We start from the raw sequence: 22,631 nt of genomic DNA on the forward strand, positions 1-22,631 counted from the left end.
TTTGGAGCACTGATCTATAAATGGATTTATAAATGGATAAGATCCTAAGTGTATGAGAGTATGGGGTTTTTTGGTAATAATAAGGTGATCACCGAAGGGATCACGTAGAATATATGGTTATTTTTGCCAGCATCAATGTTCTTCAGTTCTTTTTTTTTTTTTTTTTTACATAGGATATGATTTCTGTTTGAGTTTACACTGACCTATTCTCAATCACTGCCTCTGATTTGGGGACTTTTTTTTTTTTTTTTTTTGATCTTCATTACCCCTTCCTGCAGCTGCTAACATTTTGTTCTTAAATTTACCAGGCATTTATGAGATTGACTATTTTCTAAAAAACAGTGATACTGAAAGTATATGTAGAAGGCAATGCTAATCAGAATGCATAACTTCAACCAGAATCCCACAGCTCTCTCTAGTAGATCTTTGCTTTTATTGGGGCTGATAAATTACCAATTGTGAATTAAAGAATGACTTATTAATGAATTAACAAACTACCAGATGTCAATAAGAATGTCCTTCCTAGTGGATTTCATTGTGGACTGAAAGTTTGTGCCAGTAGTTTAGGCTCCTAAGGAAGCTCTGAAACCTGGTAAGAAATAGAGGACAGAGACAGTGTATACTTGGATTCAAGTCATTAGTCTCTGGGTATGATAAAGCCAATGGCAATATGGACAAAAAGAACTAAAGAAAAGATAAGCGTGGTAATATTATTTTTAACTGATTTCTTTGCTTCATAGATGTTAGAGCCTTGGGATTTCCTAGTTTTAGAGGTTGGATTAATTAAAAACACAATATGAATCTGTGGATTTCTGCTGAAGAGAGGTTTATGGGGTCATCTGGCCTATTGGATTCTTTAAGAATCTTGGTTCTTGTATGCAAATAGATTTTATAGCTTGAACTCTTTTCTTGACTAGAAAGTAAAATTTGTAGGTAAGGACTTTAAAAAAATCAGTCTCATGAAAATTGCATTTCTAAACTTGGATAAATCAGCCAATATATAGGGTTGGTGTCTGGTATGGTTATAGGGCTGTAGATCGGGGCCTTCAGAAGAAAAAAACAAAAAAGCAAAGCAAATGAAATGGAAGAAAAATCCAGCAACATAATAATAATAAAAACTTAAGTTTAATATTTTTAATATGTTGGAAAACATTGAGATGACCATATATCCTGGTTTGACTGTTGATTATTTTTCACTATCAAAAACATTCCTGTTTAGATGAGAAAGTATATGGTTGCTCAAAGAAACAGATGAGCTCTGCTGTGTTTGAAACTTCTTAACTGATTTCCTCCTCTTTTCTTAAGGTGATTAAGTTCACCAAAACATTCCTTTTATCTTCTCCTCACAAAGGTAAACCATTTTTGATATTTTACATGACTTTCAAGACCATTTTTTACAGTCCTGTTGTGTTTAAATGATTTTAATTATTTCAGTGGGTTCTATTGAATAAAAGGTTCTAATTTAGTTTTTAATAGTTATATCTTCTGTCTTTGCAAGGATTTATACAGTGTTCCTGTGCTGTAAAAATACTAATTAACAAATGGTTGCTCAAATGATTTTGAGAAAATGATTTTTTTAAAGAGCTTATGTAGGAAAATTATATTTAAGATTCCTGACACTATCTGTTACTGAATCCACAGTTGTATTTGAATCAGTGGCTCTTAATTTATTTTGAATCTTGAAGGGGAGCAGCATTTGCCACCGCAAAGTATGTTTCTTTGGCATTAGGATTAGTTGAAGCTGATTATTTCTTAAGACACAGCAGACACAGGGAATGCTCTGAACACTGAGTAGAAGTTAGCATTTTCTAAGAGACATTTATATTTATATTTGTAAGGGAAATCTCCATTTATAAGAGTGTCTGCCTCTCTGTACCAGGAAGAGAAGGATGACTCTAAATCTCTAGAAACTCTTGTCATTGGAGAAGGCAAGGACTTAAATCTATTTAATAACCTTGCCCTTGTTTACTGTGCTCTGTCCTGATAGCCTCCTATAACTAACTACCCTCCCCTGCCCCAAAACATCTTCTTTTGTACTGTGGAGATGGTATTAGGATGGTGGTCTGGGCCATTTTGAGGAGTTGCTTAGTTTTCTTGGGTCTCTCCCATGTACACAGGAGATATACATGTTATTAAACTTCCGTTTGTTTTTCTCCTCTTAATCTATCTTTTATTACAGGGAGTCTCAGCCAAGAACCCAGAAGGGTAGAGGGAAGATCAGTTTTCTTCCCCTACAATCTCATTTCATTACTACCCTTGAGAATCTGGTAGAAGCTAAGATTATCTTTGCACAAAAAAATTATATACCCATAACATTTTCAAAAAATTTTGTTGGGTTCAAGAACCCCACGATTCCCTTTTTAAAGCATTTTAGTTTCAGAAACCCACCCCTAGACATGGGAATCTGGGGAGTATGAACTCTGTTTTTTCCTTTTCTTTTTTTCTGCTCTTCCCTGAATCTCCAGTAATTTTTTTCATTTTCCCACTAACATGTTAATTGTTAGGAAATGTTTCCCAGTCTGTAAACTTTGCAGGAGATCATTGAGGAGAAGTGCTAGATCCAACACTTAAAAGCTCTGTGTCCTAAGGTGATTTGCATAAGCTTCTTTGATCCTCACTTTCCTCATGTGTAGGACACAGATGACATTGTGTACTTCATGGAGTGGTGGAAATCCCTTTAGCTCTGTGGAGTCATCATTACCTATGAGTCCTCTCAACTACCTGCCCCAAGAAAGTGAAGTTTCCCATCAAACCATCCTTGGTGCTGATGAAATTGAGTTACTCTATTATTTGGTCTTATAAAGAGATACATGAATTACCTAAGAGTTGCTCATTTATATGTGGTCAATTTTCCTGATAGGCAGGGCAGGTGTGCTTTAAGAAAAGCCATACTATCTCATCCTATTGAAACCAATGTATTTTTCCCAGTGGCCATGTTTTATTGTCCAAAGTTCCCATAGTTCCAAATAACTCCCACTTTCTTCTTTGGGTTAGAAATTAACTTGACTTTTCAAGCCAGTTGCCAAACAGGGGCCTAGGGAATAGACTAAAGATTTTAATGATGATGAGAGGGTCAGATGGAGTCCAGAGCATGTTTTTTACCTTGGGGTGAAGAACACAGTGATCATAGGGAAAACACTGGCAGAAGATGTAGAGTTAAGAGATAGGCACAAAATTGTTGGATTATCTGCAGAAAGAGATGAAAGACAGAGCTTGCACATATCATAATGGTACTTCCTGGCCTGTTAGCCTCCTCCTCCACTTTTAAAGTTTATGAGCCTCAAATTACATACATTAGTTGAATAAGAAAGTTGCATATAGCAGAGAAATAAATTGCGTGGCTAATTTGTTGTCATTTTACCTGAGGCAACCTAATATGATACTAATTTCTGAGTTGGGCACAAAAGTCTGTGCAGTACACTGGGAACAATGTGGACAGTGGATCAAAGAGATAGGAGATCATTTTCCACCTCTGAGCCTTAGTGTTCTCATTTCTCAAATGCAAATCATTTTACTACTTTGAAGTGATTTTTACTTTAGATGACACATTTTGGAAAAGTGGCTCGTTTAGGGATAGGCACATAATGGGCACTAAATAATTACCTTAAATGTGAGATATATTGCCTTTAAAAAAATAAAGTTTCGGGCGCCTGGGTGGCTCAGTTGGTTAAGCGACTGCCTTCGGCTCAGGTCATGATCCTGGAGTCCCTGGATCGAGTCCCGCATCGGGCTCCCTGCTCGGCAGGGAGTCTGCTTCTCCCTCTGACCCTCCCCCCTCTCATGTGCTCTCTCTCATTCTCTCTCTCTCTCAAGTAAATAAATAAAAAATCTTTAAAAAAAAAATAAAGTTTCAAAGTTGACTAGGAAGTTTGGTTTCCTATAAATTATTTCCATTTCTTTGTTACTTGTTTATTTTACAGTGCTTTTCAACTTGGGCACATACCAGTCACATTTTGGGCTCTTAAAAACATAGATACCCATGACCGTTCTTCATCTGTATTTATAAAAGTTTTCCTGATGGTTCTAATTGTGTTCTTGTGAACTAATCAAGGTTTCTTGCGTGTTTTATTTTTACTCCTTTCCTTTGGTTTTCTTTTCTTTTTTTTTTTTTTAAAGATTATTTATTTGAAAGAGACAGAGCAAGTGAGCAGGAGCAGGGGGGAGGGGAAGAGGGAAAGAGAGAAGCAGACTCCCCACTGAAGACATGGGGTCTGAGGACCCCGAGATCATGATCTTAGATGAAGGCAGACGCTTAACCCACTGAGCCACCCAGGCACCCTCCTTTCTTTGGTTTTCTAATCTCCAAATAGCCAAATGGAAATGAGAGTGAAACTAACTCTTCATAGGTAACATCGCCACCACCACTGTCTATGACTGTGGTATAATAGCGTTCATATGTCTCATTTCATGTGTTCACTCTCTTCCAGCTTCATTCTGCTCGGGTGATGGTGAGCTCACTTCATCCTTTTCTGCTTCTACTGATGATGTTGAGGTATAAGAAGCATTCATATTCAGATGTGATTGGCTTTCTGCAAAAACCTATTGTTATTTTGAATTTAATAGAAATATTTTATATATCCTTATTCATGTAAACCTATTATTATTTTGAATTTAATAGAAATATTTTATATATGCTTATTCATGTAAATTCATTCTCTGACTGATAAACATCAAGAGGATGTTCTTGATAGGACATTCAAAGGGGGGAGGCCTTTTTGGTTCTTAAAAGGCTTGGTTGTGCTAAGGGTATTTGAAGATCAAATACCTGTTCTCAAAATTCCATTATTTTGGGGCGCCTGGGTGGCTCAGTCAGTTAAGCGGCTGCCTTTGGCTCGGGTCATGATCCTGGGGTCCTGGGATCGAGCCCCACATCGGGCTCCCAGCTCAGTGGGAAGCCTGCTTCTCCCTCTCCCACTCCCCTGGCTTGTGTTCCCTCTCTCGCTCTCTCTCTCTCTCTCTGTCAAATAAATAAATTTAAAAAAATCTTAAAAAAAAAATTCCATTATTTTTAAGGTGACTAAAATATCTTAAAGAGGTAAACCTAGTGAAGAAAAGCACCCTTGGTCTCGGTAATATAACAACTAGAACAGTATTGACCTGTTTTATATATGGAGTAACTCTGCCTTCGTGGAGGCACTTGACAATAGAATTAAGCATAGGTCAAAAGATTTTACATGAAATTTTTGGATACTTTAGATGTTCTTATTATTTTCCTTTGCCTGACTTGGGCAAGGTTATACTTAATTTACAGTGTTTTATTTTTGTTTTGTTGATAATTGTTTGTGTGGTAGATCTATAAGTAAAGCATTTTTATTATAATCATTTTAAAAGCATGTTATTTTTAAATCTTTATATTACAGAATTATTCAAACCTATACCAAAGTAGAGGGAATGATGGGCCAAGATCCCGTGTATGGTTTCATCAATTTTCAATATTTTGCCATTTTTTCCCATCTATTTCTTCCCTTTTTAGGGGCATTTCATCAATTTTCAATATTTTGCCATTTTTTCCCATTTATTTCTTCCCTTTTTAGGGGCATTTTTAAATTTTAGATATTGTGTCATTTCACCCTTGCCTACTTCAGTGTATGTCTTTTATGCTTATTGCTTGGTCTGTAGCATAGCCCCCCGATACTGAGTACATGATTTTGTGATTTGATCTGGGTTCAGCTCTGTGACTTACATCTGCTCTGGGTCGTGTCATTTGGGCTTACTCCAGCATTTTCTACTGGCTGTCAACTAAATTCAGTCTGACGTTTGGTACTGGCTGCAGGTTGGAGCACCTTGATTTTGTCCACGTGGCCTCTCACCTTCCCGTCAGCTAAACCCGGCTTTTTCATTGCAAAGTGGTTTCAGGATTCCAAGAGAGAGCAAACAGGTCTCAAGAGCTCTGGCCTTGGAAGTCACATACCACCACTTCCTGCTGCGTTCCATTGGTCACAGGAAGTCATAGGGCCAGCCCTGATTTGAGGGGAGGGAAATAGAGTCTACCTCTAGATGGAAGGAAGGGCAAAGGCACATTGTGCAGAGGCATGTGGGCAATGAGAGGAATTGTTCTTGCCATTTTTTTAAATAAGACTCTATTTTTAGAGCAGTTTTGTGTTCACAGCAGTATTGAGCCAAAAGGTACAGGGAGTTCCCTTATACCTTCTGCCCCAGCACATGTACAACCTCTTCCATTATCAACGTCACCCACCAGAGTGGTACATTTGTTAAAGTTGATGAACCTAGGGGCGCCTGGGTGGCTCAGTCATGATCCCAGGGTCCTGGGATGGCATCGGGCTCCCTGCTTAGTGGGGAGTCTGCTTCTTCTCCCTCTGCCCCTCCCCCTGCTTGTGCTCGCTCGCTCTCTGTCAAATAAATAAATAAAATCTTAAAAAAAAAATAAAATTGATGAACCTACATTGACACCTCATTAGCACCCGGAGTGCATAGTTTACATTAGGGTTCACCCTTGATGTCATACGTTCTGTGGGTTTGGATAAATGTATGACATGTATCCACCATTATAGTACCAAACAGAGAAGTTTCACTGCCCTAACAGTCCTTTGCGCTCTGCTTATTGATTCCTACCCCACCCTCCCACCCCAAACCCTGGTAACTACTGATATTTGTACTGTCTCCATAGTTTTGCCTTTTCCAGAATGTCGTATACTTGGAATCCTACAGTCACATAGCCTTCTTAGATTGGTTGTTTCACCTAGTACTGTACATGTAAGGTTCTTCCACATCTTTTTATGGTTCAATACCTCATTTGTTTTTAGCACAGAGTAATACGCTGTTGTCTGGATATCCACAGTTTATCCATTCACCTACTGAAGTACGTCTTGGTTGCTTCCAAATTTTGGCTGTTATGAATAAAGCTGCTACAAACATCGCTGGGCAGGTTTTTGTGAGTATGTAAGCTTTCCACTCCTTTGGCTAAACACCAAGTAGCACAATTGCTGGATGGTATGACTAGGCTATGTTTAGTTTTGAAAACAATGCCAAGCTGTCTTCACATGTGGCTGTGCCATTTTGCTTTTATAAGCAAAAAATCTATCAGAGCACACCTAACTGATCTTTTTGTTTTTAATATCACCATGCCACTAAAGGAGTTAACAAATTTAACACTGTTTTTAAAAATTAATTTATTTTCAATGTTATGCTTTCGTTTACGTACAGTAGTTTTGTGTGTGTTTGCATGTGTACCGCTTCTCTGACTTTTGGCAAATGTACAGAGCTCTCTAACAGTCACCAGAATTAGCATACAGATGAGTTTCCTCATTGCCAAAAATTCCTGTATGCTGCCCACTTGAAATCAAACCCCCCTTGTACTCCTAACCACTAGAAACTACTGATTTGTTATCAGTCTTTATAGTTAGGCTCTTTTCAGAATGTCATATAGGTAAAAACTGACTGAAGGTAATCTTTTGAGTCTGTTTTGTTTCACTTAGCATAATGCATTTGAGGTTGATCCATATTATTGAATGGGTCAGTAACATGTTCCTTTTATTTTTTGCTGAGAAGTAGTCCGTTTTGAGGATGTACCACAGTTGGTTTTTCCATTCTTCAGTTGAATGACATTTAGGTTTTTCTAGTTTTGGGGAATTGTCAGTAATGCTGTGATAAATATTTATATACAGGTTTTTGTGTGAATATAGTTTTAGTTTCTTTAGGGTAAATACCTACAAGTTGAGTTACACGATAGGTGTATGTTTAAATTTAAGAAATAGCTGAACTGTTGGGGTGTGTGAGTGACTCAGTTGGTTAAGCATCCGATTCTTGATTTCGGCTCGGGTTGTCATCTCAAGGTCATGGGCTCGAGCCCCTTGTTAGGCTCCATGCTCGGTGTGGGGTCTGCTTGAGATTCTCTCTCTCCCTCTCCCTGTGCTCTTCCCCCTGCTTGCACTTGCACATGCGCGCACATGCGCTCTCTCTCTCGAATAAATAAAATCTAAAAAAAATGTAGCCAAACTGTTTTCCTGAGTTGCTGTACCATTTTACATTCTCATAATGTCTGAGAGATCTAGTACGTCGTTCTCACCAGCACTTTGTCAAGCTTTATGCATGTTTGTTTTAGCCATTCTAATAGGTATGTTATTGTGATTTTAATTTGTATTTTCCTGATGACAGATGGTCTTGAGTATCTCTGCATGTGCTTATTTGCATTCCATGTCTCTTCTTCAGTGAAAAGATATGGAAGATATATAACAAGCAAAACTTAAAATTGGGTGGTTTTTTTTTTTTTTTTTTAGTAAGTTTTGAGACTTCCTGTTACATTCTGCATATAGGTCTTTTGTTGGATAACTGATAAGCAAATATTTTCTCCCAGTCTGTAGATTGTCCTTTTATTCTCTTGTCATGTGAAGAGCAAAAGTTTTTAATTATGATAAATTCAGATTTGTCTTCTTTATCTTTTATAGATCAGAGCTCTTTTTTTTTTTTTTTAAGATTTTATTTATTTGTCAGTGAGAATGCGTGCACAAGCACGGGGAACAACAGGCAGAGGGAGAAGCAGGCTTCCTGCTGAGCAAGGACCCCGATGCAGTATTTGATCCCAGGACCCTGGGATCATGACATGAGCCGAAGGCAGACGCTTAACCGACTGAGCCACCCAGGCATCCCAGATCAGAACTTTTTGTTTAACCCGAGATTATGAAGATTTTCTCCTAAAAGTTTATTATTTAAAGTTTTGTATTTATACCTGTGATCCATTTTGAATTAATTTTGTGCAAGGTTTGAGATACAGGTTAAAGTTTTCTCTCTCCCTTTCTTGCTTTCATGGGGAGAGGGGGAGAAAGAATGTAGATGCACAATTGTTCAGCAACATTTCTTTAGAAGACTCCTTTCTTCATTGAATTCATCTTGAAACTTAACTGTTGGCTATATTTGTGTTGGTCTGTTTCTGTGGTCTGTGATTTGTTGAGTTGATCTATGTGTCTTTCCTCTCACCAATACCACACTCTCTTGCTTGTAGTAGCTTTATAGTAAGGCTTTCTTTTTTTAGATTTATTTATTTATTTTAGAGAGAGATCACGTGAGGAGGGAGGGGGAGAGGCAGAGAGAGAATCTCAAGTAGACTCCCCATTGAGCACACAGCCTGATGCAAGTCTCCATCTCATGACCCTGAGATCATGACCTTAGCTGAAATCAAGACACTCAACCGACTGAGCCACCCAGGTGCCCCTATAGTAAGTCTTAAAACCAGGTCGTGTGCATCTTCCAACTTTGTTCTAATAGTAATTTCTAAATATTATTTAATAACACTCTCCATTTTCAATTTTTCCCAACTCTTCAAAATTATTTTTGTCCAGTTGTTTTGTTTGAATCAAGACCTAAATCTACTTTCACACACTGAATTTGCTTGTATATCTCTTGAGTTTTCTTATATAACACTTCCCCTTCCTTCTGTCCCCCTTCATGCCTTAAGAAACCAGTCATTTGTCCAGTAGAGTGTCCCACATACTGGCTTTGGCTGACTTTTTTCTTCATGGTGTCATTCAAATTGCTGTTGTATTCCTCATACATCTTGTGAACAGGCAATTAGATCTCGATTGGATTTGGGTTTAGATTTTGATTAGGTGACTTCACAGGCTCCTTTCTAAGCTTTACATCAAGGGTTGTACAATGGTGATGTTTTGATTTTAGAATTCATTTTGCATTTATTAGACAAAGCTTATTTATAGAAAGACTTTACTTGATCAACTTCACATTGGAGAGGCAGGACAAATGTTTCTTTCCTTAATTTATCAATTTTCATAGTAATGAGTTGATACCCTGGCAACTTCTGATTGAGACCAATTATTATTTTTAGTATCATTATGAACTTACGGATTTGTAGTCGCTTGGCGTATTTAAACCCATTGAAGTCATTATTTTTGATGCTCAAATTATCTCATCTTAGTCTGCCGGAAGCTCCTTCACCTTGACATTAACCTATTAGTTCTTAATAGCTTTTTTGCTTTCTGGTACAGTAACATCTTAAACTAATCTTGTACATTTCCTGTCCCATTTCTGAATTCAGCCATTTCTCCAAAGAATCCTTGGAACCTTTTAATGGCTGATAGACTCTAGAGAACACATTTTGGGAACTACGGTAAAACATGTACATTTTGAATGTTGGCTGTGTGGTGGTTTTCAGGGTTTTGATTCTAAAGCATCATAAAATCCTCAAAGTTTATACTATCCTCATAATCCATTGTTAAGCCTCAATTAAAAGGACTGGCCTAGAGTAGGAATTTACCAACCTCAAGTCCGAAAGTGGCTGCCCTAAATTTCCACAACTATTAGTCTAGCTAGTTAATTAAAGGGTTGGAGCATTCTGGGGAGACAAATTCAGTGAAAGATTTCTCTGAGGCAATGATTGACTACAATTAAATACAAGTGTTGCTGCCAGTAGGACTTGGAACGTCCTTACATTATAAGGAGGACCACGTCTAGCCATATATCAAGATTTACTTTGTATCAGGTCGCCAACTTTGCTTTTAACAGTGTCACACTTACTTTCCTGTCATATTTGTTCAGTGGAAATTGGGAGAAAATGGCATGCTCCAGCATTAAATCTGCTATGAGTATACAAATTTTTATTAAGCTAGACAACAGTGTGAATGCAAAGACTTTAAAGTGACAATTTTTATATGGAACTAGCTAGACATTTCGATTTCATTACCTTGAGTAAAGTTATGCTGCACTTTGCATAAATGTGTTTATTCTCCTATTGGCATTGGGAAATGACCTTTCCCTCAGTACTGATGGCTAGCTGCAATGCAGAAAGCACTATATAACTTAGCAGTCCTGTTGACAGTGTTCAGGCAGGTGCTGTATATTGCCTCAGTCTGTCTACCTTCTCATATTCAAGAAATGAGAAAGGTCAAAGATTGCTGCATTCTGTGATTTAAAATTCAAATGAGGAGCTGTCTCTTGCTCTGTGAATCCAGTCATTATCCATGATCTGTATGTCCTTTGCCTACTTGATTTTTTCTTAGCTTTTTTATTACTTGTGCAGAATATTAGAATAAACACAAAATGTATATGAGAAGTTTCCCCAGCATCAGACTCTCTTGATCTCCATCCGTGTTATAGCTACATCTATAGCTTCATCTACATCTGTAGCTATATTTAGCTAGTTGCTAGACTAGTAAACTTTTGGTGAGCTTTTCATTATGTTTCTTTTTCCATTGTTGGCTAGCACTTATCGGCCAATATCCCAGAGTACTAATGTTTCCTTCTAAACCATTTATGGATATCCTAGCAAGTAACTGTTGATAGGCCTCTGAATGCTGACATGTATGGGTACTTGATGTCACACTGAACCGGTAATGTAAAAGATATTTGCCCAAATAAAGATGTGCATAGTACACTCTCCATCTAGTCCTCCATCATGAACCTTCATTACAGGCTCGTGTCCCCTGTAATTTACCCGGGTTCTTATACTGATGATGACGTAAACTCAGTAGTTTTGTAGGAAGAACAGAGCATATCCGTGTATTGTACAGCGTGGTGTTAAAGGCCTTGATAAATATTTTGGCTCTGCATATATTCCAACCAAAAGAAAAGAAACTGTAGTTGTGGCCTTAAAAACTGCTCCATTGACTTAGCCCTCCTACCACATGACAATCCACTGGGGCACACCATTCCCCTTGTCTCTGCATTTTATTTATGAATTTTACATGAAATCATTACCATTTCTGTATTCAGTTTTTCTGCAGCGGCGGAAGCAGGGATCTAAACAGGCTGTTACATCTCAAAGACACATTCATTAGGCCTGAATTATGAGTTCAGCATATCCTGAAAATAGGAACTGCTCAGAACCTCCTCACAGCTGTGGTTTTGCTTCTGTCCTACAACTGCCGTTGCCCTGTACAAAATGACGACTCCATTCCACACCCACCAGATGTTTTTGCCCTCGTTTTATGGTGTTAGCTTTGAATACAGAAAGCTTGTGTTCTATCAAAATCTATACAGGCTGCTTTTAAGGAAGATGAGGAAAGAAAACACAAGGTTGTTGACATTAATATAAAGTGCTAGGAAAATCTGTCTCCTGGCTTCAGTCACTTCAGAAGGTAGAAAACCCTGAGTATTTAATATTGGAAAAGATGTATTTAAGAGGTCTAACCTTTTAAAAAGATGGTGGCTTATACTCATAAAATAGCATGTGCTTCAGTCATAAATGGAAGATAATATCACTACCGATCTTCTCTGGAACCAATCAATTTTTATTAATTTTTATTAGTGGTAATATGTTCTTGGTAGAGTCATCAGACAATTTTATGAGAATCTCATTATCCAAGTAGAGCTACGTCTTGGAAGATACCAATTCTGTATTTATTTAGGCCACCATATTGTGTCAGCTTAATCAAATCTCTTCTTGGAAAAGACTTGTCCTGAAGGTGGAAAAGTAATAAAGGACTTTAAGATTCCATAAAAATAAGTAAGTAAGTAAAAGTAGTAAGGAAATCAGAATTAATATCTAGCCTTCATGGCTTCTTGTTCATCCATGTTCATTCATGTTAATATAATTAATACATATTTAGTGTTTATTATTTGTCAGAGACTCTGGTAGTTGGTGATAATTATAATGTGATGAAAGATGGGATAGAACAATGAAAATGAGCCTTTATCATGTGTCTTATGTATTCCAAGTATTTTTTTATGTATCCTACTTTATTTAACCCTTAAAAAATTTCTATAAAGAAGAGATTTATATTGTTTTGTTAGAAATGAAGATATTAGCTTGAAGATGATTGTCCTTTTCAGTGTTGTAGAGCAAAAATGTGGCAGAACACATTCTCTTCAGATCTCTCTATTTTTATGAAATGATGCTACTTCATTTGAGCAACATCATGAGGGATAAATAGCAGTTTGACTAGAAGTACACATAGAAGGAAGGACATTCCAGCTCAAGACTCATAGAAAAGGAAGAACATTGTTCTTTCTGGTAATCGCCAGGAGTTCACTAAGGTTGGAGTGCAGGCTGAATGAAGGGGAATAGGGAGATGAACCCTGATGCCTTGGCCCACAACTTAGAAAGTGTTTGAATAAAAATCAATTTTATTGATGAATAAATCACATACAATAAAATGCATCTATCTTCAAGTTACAGTTGATCTGTGAGGGTGATCTTCTTTACACAATAGTGATTCATATGCTAATCTCTTCCTCTCTGGAAACACCCTCACAGACACGCACAGAAATAATGTTTTACCAGGTTTCTGGGCATCCCTTAACCCAGTCTCATAAAATTAACTGTCACAATTAACATTTTCCTGCTGCCTGGAAAACTTACATGACAGTCCTGCAGTATAGGTCTGTTGGCAGTAATCTCTCTCATGTTTGTTTGTATGACAACAATTATTTGTTTCACTATAATTTTTAAAGGATATTATCATAATACATAGAATTTAAGATTGACAACTTTTTCAGTGTTTAAAGAATGTTTCATTTTCTTCTGCCTTAAATAATTTCAGATGAGAAGTCTGTGGTCTTTTGTATCTTTGTTCCTCTGTATGTAATGTGTCTTCCTTCTCTAGCTGCTTTATGACTTTCTGTCGATGACTGTTTTTCATTAATTTATGAAATGCCTTGGTGTGATTCTCTTTGTGTTTTTCACTGGGCTTGGGAAAGCTTCTTGGACCTGTAGGTTTATAGTTTTTTATCAGATGGATAGTTTCTGGGCATCATTACTTGAGATACTATTTTTGACTCCTCCCCTCTCCCCCCACATTCTTTTTGTGACTATAATTACATGTGTTAGACACTTTTTGATAGTGTCCCACAGGGCACTGAGGCTATGTTAATTTTTTAGTCTCCTTTATTTTATGTTTCACTTTGAATCCTTTCTAGGTATTCACATTTACTAATCCTTTGTTCTACAGCATCTAATTTGCTACTCTTCTCCAGTGAAATTTTCACTTCAGATACTGTTTTTAATCTTCTGAAGTTCCATCCTGTATATTGTTTCACCTTCTCATTCTCTCTACATTATGTTCATATGTTCTTCTTGTTGTTCATATGTTCTTTAAAACTCTTGAGCATGTTTATAATACCTATTTTGAAGTTCTTATCAATTTCATCATCTCTGTTATTTCTAGGTCTACTTATTTTGACTTAGCTTTCTCCTGGTTACGTGTCATATTTTTTGATGGCTTCACATGGGTATTACTTTTTTTTTAAATGTATTCCAGATATTTTAAATTATATGTTGAGTGTTGAATTTGTTCTAGCAGGCAGCTTAGGCATTTGCAGATCAGCTTGATCCTTTAAAGGCCTCTTTTCAGCCTTTTTGGGGGCAGGTCTATAAAGTAAGCCTTTATTCTAGGATGATTTTCGCCATACTACTAAATCATAATCCTTTGGGTTTTATACCACATTCTTCCATGTATTTAATACAGTCTCTCCTCCTGAGCTGGTGTATAATTGAACAATTCTCAGCCCGTAGTGTCTCAGATCCTTAGTAATTATTCTTCGCTAAGAATTACTCTCTGCTTGGCCTCAGGGAGTTTCATCTTGTGTATATTCAGGTAGGTATTCAGACGAAGAGTCAGTAGGACAAACACAAGGATTTACGGAGGACACTCTCCGTGTAACACTCCCTGGTTTGGTTGTTCTGTCCCCCAAATTATAGCCACCTCAGCCTCCCCAATTTTCATTTTTGTCTCCTCAGCTCAGTGACACTACTGAACAAGGTTTGGTTCCCATTCCATTTGTCATAGTTCAGAAAATTCCACTCAGCAGAGAGTTGAGTAAGTCATAGAGCTCATCTTAATTGTTTTCTTTTTCACAGGGATCACATTCTTGTGCTTAGTATTGTTGAATGTCATGAAGCACTTATTTCATATACTTTTTCCCATTTTATAATTGTTGATGGTGAGAGAGTAATTGTCATGAGGTGAGTTTTTACATGGAATGATCGATGTGCACCTTGAAATCCTAGGCAACAAAGTCCTGTATGATAATAAATCACTGTAATGAAATCATAAAAATTGAATTTCTGATTTTTGGAATGATGGAATAATAAATCAGACCACTCTTATAATTTAGGACAACTAAAAATAGTAAGAATAAATAAAAAAGAAAACCTCTTAAATACAGTGGAGAACTAACAACATGGTGAAGAATTTGCAGGCCAAAACAAGGGAAAGTTGAGAACGCAGAAAGTTAAATGTGGCTCTCAAATAGTTTTTTGTATTGAGAACATGTGCTAATCTGGAAGAAAAAGCCGTGAAATTGAGTGCAGTTTTGGTAGTCTTGCAGAATGATCAAAATATATGTCAACAGTTGATAGAAAATGAGCAAATACTTAACAGATACTTAAGAAAAAGGAAATTCAAATATCTTTTAAATATATGAAAACCTGCTTGATTGGTGAGTAAGGAAAGGCAAGTTCAAACCACAAAGAGATGCACCCACTAAGATGGCAAAAAGTAATACATATAATGATATTAATTGTTGGCAAGGATGATGAGCAACTGGGACACTCATACTTTACTGGTGGGAGTATAGTTTGTATATAACCACTTTGGAGAATTTCGTGTCTAGTAACTTTGAAGATAAGCAGGTATATACTCGAGTCAGTTAATTTATTTTATTATTATTTGTAAAAAGATTTTACTCTATCTATCTATCTATTTATATCTATCTATCTATCTATCTATCTATCTATCTATCTATCTATCTATCTATCTATCTATCTAAGAGAGAAAGAAAGAGCTCAAGCAGGGGGAGTGGCAGACAGAGGGAGAAGCAGGCTCCCCGCTGAGCAAGGAGCCCAATGTGGGACTTGATTTGAGTTTCTCTCTCCTTCCTCTGCACCACCCCCCCATGCTTGCTCTCTTTCTCTCTCTCTAAAATAAATAAATCTTTAGAAAAAATAGTGGCTACATTTAGGGGAAGAGGCAACAGTGTTTTGAATGAGAAGGGGCACATAGTATTTTTCCAGAATCCCAGAAATGTTGTATTTCCTGATTTGGGTGGAGGTTACACAGATGTTCCATTTATAATTGTTGATAAAATTATACATTATGAATTATACAATTTTCTGTATGTATATTTTCACAATAAGAAAAGCTTTTGAAAATGGTATTGGTGTCAGTTTAGGCCATCTCCATCCAGTAAAAAATAATGTGGGCCAATAATGTGAGACACATCTATAATTTAAAATTTTCTAGTAGTCATTTAAAAAGGTAAAAAAAAAAAAGTGAAATTAATTTTAATAATATATTGAATTTAACCCAGTATAGCTAAAATATTATTCAACGTACAATCAACATAATAAAATACTAAACTCTATTACTTTTTTTAAATTGCTAAGTCTTGAAATCCAATATGTATTTTGTATTTATAACACAGCTCAGTTTTCATTACCCATATTTCAAGTGTTCAGTAGTCACACGTGGCTAATGGAAACTATATTGGACAGTCCAGGTCTAGGCTATGAGTGACATTTAGCTGTGTGGACTGCAGCAAAGACAACAGATTTATAGAAGAGGTCAAATACACAGATCGTAATTTTGGCACAGTAACAGTGAGTTCAAGAACTGAGAACTGAGGCTGATAATGATCAGGTGCAGAGAGTCATTGTTCATAAACTGGCAGTCCATTGAGTGGCTGAATCTACAAGTAAGTTTCAGGTAAAGTATATTTTATTTGAAGGTATGAAATGAAAACAAGGAAACAAAGATGGAGCATTCCAGACTGGGCTCAAATCCAGCTCTGTCACAGAGGAAAGTTCACATTTCTATGTGCCCTATTGTTCTCATCTGCAAAATCACTGGACAGTATCTGTCCTTTGGATTTATTGTAAGAGTTAAGTGAGACAGTGAATAAAAAGTAAGTTGCACAGCAACTGAAAAATGATGCGTTTAATCCATTCATTTGATGAAGAAATTGAGCACCTACTGTGTGCCAGGTGCAGCCTTACTCAGTGTAGGTACAGACCTCGGTGATCATTAGCTTTTGCTTTTGCAATAAACAGTGATAAATCTTGAAGTCCAATCTCCATTCTACCTCACTTCTCAGAGTTTCCCTATTTGAACTGAGAGCATTCTAGAATGATCTGATCTTTCTTGTCTTCATAGTTTTGCCTTTTCCATAATATTATATGTTAGAATCATATAGAATGTAGCATTTTCAGATTGGCTTCTTTCACTTCCTAGTATGTCTTCTTACATCTTGATAGCTCATTTCTTGGTAAAAATTATTTTTTAATATATTCTTGTTGAATAGTGAAATTACTAGTATAATTGTATGCCAGCTAAATGTTTTTCATGAAAAATCACAGTGCCTCATACAGAAATCAATCTCTGTGTTTTATTAAGGAAATGCTCTTTTGTATTTATATTAACTAAGACTTTATCCTTCTCTGAGTCTTTTCTTCGTTGAGATAGAATTACACAGGACCTCAAACTACAATAAAGAAGTGCCACCTCCTCAGAGTGGTGGAGGACTTCTGAAGGGTATTATGTAAGAATGTGGTAAGATCAGGCTTGCAATTTAGAAATGTCTTTTGGTTTTGAGGAGAACATTGGATTGGAGAGAGGCCAGAAGGGGGCTGAGATTCTTTTTTGGAGGATGCTGCCATGATCGAGGAATAATTCGATGGTACATTAGAGGAGTAAATGTGCCACCCACCGAGATTAAAAAATAAATCCTAACTAGTCTAAGACCTAAATGGTCTAAAGGCAAGGACTCTGGAACCCAACTGCCTGCCCTTGAATCCGGCTCTTCTGACTGGCTGATTTTTGGATAAGTCATTTAACCTTTCTCTGGTTCAATTTCCTCATCTGTAAAAATGGGGATAACTCATAGGTCGTTATAGAGATTAAATCAGGTAATACTTGTAAGGAATTTAGAAAAGTGCCTGGCACATAGTAGGTACTCTGTTAACTGTTTATTAAATAAATACAACAAATAGACATGATGGGATTGGTCCGAGAAGATTTCAGTTTGTTTATATTAAATTTGGGACATCTGAGTGGCAATCAAAGGATGATGTTTTGTAGGCAGTTGGATATACCAGTCCAGAATTTAGAAGAATGATTGTGTGGCTTTTAGTCGTCATCAGTATATGTATGTACTTGGTGGTGTTTGGAAAATAGAGGTCAGGTTTCCCAGGAATACAATGTAGAGCATAGGTTCCTAACCATTTTATCTCTAAACACAGCAGGATGAAGGAATCATTCTGCGAAAGCATTGTGTTTTAAAATTACATAGTAATGTTGAAGTGAATTTTGATTAGTGTCCTAAACGGATCATTTTTCTACCAGTGCCTGATTAATTCAGGCGTTGTGTGTCAATGTTGGCAGGCTAAAGCTTTAAGAATTATTGGAGGAGGAAACAAGATTCACTTGGCTCAAAATCCCAATGCATTTCTTCAATAGCATTGATATTATTGTCATGCTGGGTTTCCTTGGAAAGTACAGTAATTAGCTGCACATATTTGAATAGTTTTAAAATAACAGGAGAGCTCTTCCTTGTACTTAAACATGCTTTAAACACTTAACACTTTAAACATGTTTAAACACTTAAACAAGGTGTGACACGGGAAGAAGAAAGAAAGTTTCCATAGGAAGCACAAAGGGGCCAAGAAACTTTGGTTCTTGGTAGGATCTCGTTCCTTTTCCTTTATCGTAATTTTTATTTCCAGAGTGCTTTTTAAAAAATTTATGCAAATACAGGGGCAGAAATCTTTTTAATAACAATTTTATTGAGATACAGTAAACGTACCATAAATTGATCCTTTTAAAGTGAACAGTTCGTTAGTTTTTGTATATTCACAGAGTTGTGCAACCATCACCGCCACGTAAACTTTAGAATATTTTCATAACCCTCCAAAATCTTGTACTCAGTAGCAGTCACTTCACATTCCCCCCCCCCCCCCCCCAACTCCCAACCCTTGGCAACCATCAGTCTACTTTCTGTCTCTGTGGATTTTCCTATTCTAGACCAGAAATTCTTTATCTATAGCAATACTTGACTGTTAGGTCAACATGCACATTAAGCAAGATAGAATGTGGCTTAAATCCTAGGTGTGTAAATCATCAGTGTACAACTCAGTGAAACTTCAAAAAGTGAATACACTTGTGTATCCACCACCCAGGTCTGGAAATAGATTATTATCAGCACTCCAGAAGCTCCCTCTTGTGCCCCCTCACTGTCCCTGTTACTTAGGGGTAACCAACTATTTTGAATTGTCACCCTTTCTTATGTTTTTATCTGTTTTTGAACATTATTTTTGAGATTCATTTGTGTTTTATTTATTCTATTTAATTGTTGATCCCTTTCAAGGAAGTCTGGTGTTTTGTGCTGGTTTTTTGCCTTTTTTTTTTTTTTTTTAGGGTTTTTTCATTGCTCTTTGTTTTTCTTCAATTTCATTATAATATGTCTAGGTTTAATTTTTATTGATGCTCCTTGGAATACTTTGGAGTTTTTGATTCTATGGATTGATTCTTTAGAGGATTATCAGTCATTATTTTCTTCCAATATTGTTTTCCCTTCCATTTTGCTCTCTTCCTGCTCTTTAAAAACTCTAATTTTTTTCTCCACTCTATTCTTTAAAAAGTCATTTTTATTAGTGGGTAATTTATATACAATAAAATGCACTGTTTTTACAGAGTGGAAAAAATTCTGACAAGTATTTGCACACATGTAGCCACCACCCCAGTCAAAACAGAGCACATTTCTACCTGTGCAGTAAGTCTCCCACTCCTTTCCAGTCAATCTGCTTCCCCCATAACAACCACTGCTCTAGTTTCTGTCTCCATGGATTAGTCTTTCCTGTTTTTGAGCTTCCTATGAATGAGATCACCCAATATATACTCTCTGGTTTGTGGCTCTTTTGCTCAAAACAGCGTTTCTGAGATTCACATGTTGTGTCATGTATGAAAAATTCATTACTTTTCAGTGGTGGGGAGGAATTCATTGTATGATTATCTCTTTATCCATTCACCTTTTTATTACATTTGCCTTGTCTCTAGTTTGAGGCTATTATACACATAGAACATTCTGAACATTCTCATGCACATTTTTTCGTGGACTGTAGATAATTTTCCCTCTACCCTTCTAGGTTCTTGGCTGAGATCCCCACCCTATAATAAGAGACGGATTAACAAGAGAAAAATGAACAGAGGTTTAATAACATTGTGTATCTCCAGTGTGCATGGCAGAGACCTTGGAAAACTGAGTAACTCCCTAAAATGGGCATTAAATATCATTTCCAGCTAAAGGCAAAAGAAGATGCTGGGGGTGGGGAGTCAGTTATAGGAGGTGACCAGGAAAAGCACAGTAAACAAGTATAAGGTTGTTATACAGATTTAAGTCCTTGCCTTCTCCACTGATAAATGTTTCTAAAGATTGAGAGTCATCCTCCTCTTTCTGGTACAGAGAGGAAAAAGCCCTTACAAATGGAGATTTCCTTTATAAATGTCTTACAAAAGGGTAACTTCTCAGGTTTTCAGAGTTCTTTCTGTGTGTGCTGGTTCTTAAAAATAATTAGCCTAAAATAATATTTATGCCATAGAGGCATATTTGGGGTGGCATATTCTGCTCCCCTTCAACCTTCTGAGAGTAGTGGCTGCTGTTTTTCTTTCACCTTCTGAATATCATTTTGTCCCAATTTAACCAGGATCCAAACAGGGAAGGGATTCTGGGAAATGTACTAAAAACCACCTTAGAAAAAAATAGGTGAGGTTGTATTTTTCTGGTTAAGATTTTCTTAAAAAAAATTTTTTTCAGACCTGCTTGGTTATTTTTTTATATCAGCTATGTTTTGAGATGTCTGTTGAAATTTATCATTCTGTTTGATCTTCGCTGATCTGGTTGGACAAAAGTTTCTCATTATTTCCCTGTTTGCAGATTTGTCAGAAAATTTTTTCATGTTTTATCCCTATTTATAATTATTTTATGAATTTCTTCTTTATTTTTGTCCCTTTTTGTATTAAAGTGTTTATTTTTAAAACTAATGTATAGGAGTTACCTATATAAGAATGCTTTTTTTTTTTGTGGTCTCTTGTATATATTGCAAATATTGGCCCCAGGTTATCAGGTGCCCTTTGTATTTGTTTATGTGTTAATATTTTGCATAGAACATTTAAAATTTTTAGATTGTCAAATCTGAATATTTTTCCCCGATGACTTCTACTTTGGGGCTCATTCTTAGAATGTCCCTTCCGTAATCCTGAAGATTACATTAAAATGTATATGTTGCTTCTTTGAAACACTTTTTGAATGTTTGTGATCATATTTTAGAAGTATTTTTGCTAAAGTTCCAACATGAAAAAGGGTTTTTTGTTAATGAATTGAATTCAACAGATATTTATTAAATGCCCCCCTGGATACTAGGTATTTTGTTGGCGATACAGAAATGAATAAAGTTCCTACCATTGAGAGATACATGGCTGGTGGAAGATCTGCATATGTAAACAGTCACCATAATGAGATGTGATAAATATGTGCTCAGAACTGTTCTAGAAACATAAAATATGGAGAAAATGTTGCTGGATGTCTGAAAGGGATGTTTGGTAAATAATATTTGTTAATTAATGGCATATGAAGAAATAGGTCACAAAGGTAAAAATGTCATGTTAATACAGTTTTGAATCATAAAATGATGAATGTTATGCTGTAACAAACTACATAATTCACGGATACAGATAAACATGAGACACAGGTGAAACCTTCTCTATCACTGAGGCTCCTGAAATGGTCAGAACCAGCCTCCAAAAATGTCCTTTCCCCTCGCATTAGGGACTTTTTGATTTCAGGTTAACAGAGGAGTGTTGGGCAGTGTATGCAAAAATAGTATTTATGAAGGGAATCCAGTTTGATTTAGAACGTTTTCTTTTTTTTACTCCATTATTTAGATAGCTTCTTTGACTACCCCTCATCTGCAGATAGCTGTCTCATAAATGCACAAATTCTAGCTTTATTTACATTTTAAAAACCTGCTGGGAAATACCATCTGCATCTTAGTAAGGAGGTCACTCAGAGTCATTCATTCATCTGGTAGTTGGGGACTAAGTCAAGCCCCTGCTGGTAAACATTTTCTTCTCCATTCTTCGAGATCATCTCTTCTAATTATTTATTTTATTGTCCTGTTCAGTGTTTTCCTTTTTTAAATGAGTGTTGTCTGAGAGCCTAATATTTTCCAGGCACTGTGCTAAATATTTTTCCCAAGTTATTTCAGTGTAAAACTGTAGATTCAACTCTTGCAACCTTTAAGATGATAAGATATTAAGACGAAGTGCTCAGAGAAATGAAAATATGTGAAAATAACTTTTACTTGCTGTAATGAATAGAAGTGATTTTTTTCTTGGGAGCACATCTATTACAGGCAATAATGCTGAAATTGGATATATGATAAGATGATTATCATTTTGCATTTATCTAATACTTGTAAGAAACAAAACTTAAATGGGCTGTATTAGTTATGGCTGGGTAACAAAGCACCCCAAAGCTCAGTGGCTTAGACAACCACCATTAATTCTTTGGGTTGGTAATCCAGACAAGGCTGAGCTGGGCACTTTTTTTTTTTCTTACCACCTTCTTCGTTTTTAAAATTGAGTGGTTGATTGATTGATTGAGGTAAGAACACTTAACATAAGATAGACCCTCAGCAAATTTTTAAGTATTCAATACTATAGTGTTAACTGTAG

This window comes from Mirounga leonina, unplaced genomic scaffold (assembly GCF_011800145.1).
Source record: "Mirounga leonina isolate KUSES-001 unplaced genomic scaffold, KU_Mleo_1.0 Mir_101595, whole genome shotgun sequence".
NCBI lineage: Eukaryota > Metazoa > Chordata > Mammalia > Carnivora > Phocidae > Mirounga > Mirounga leonina.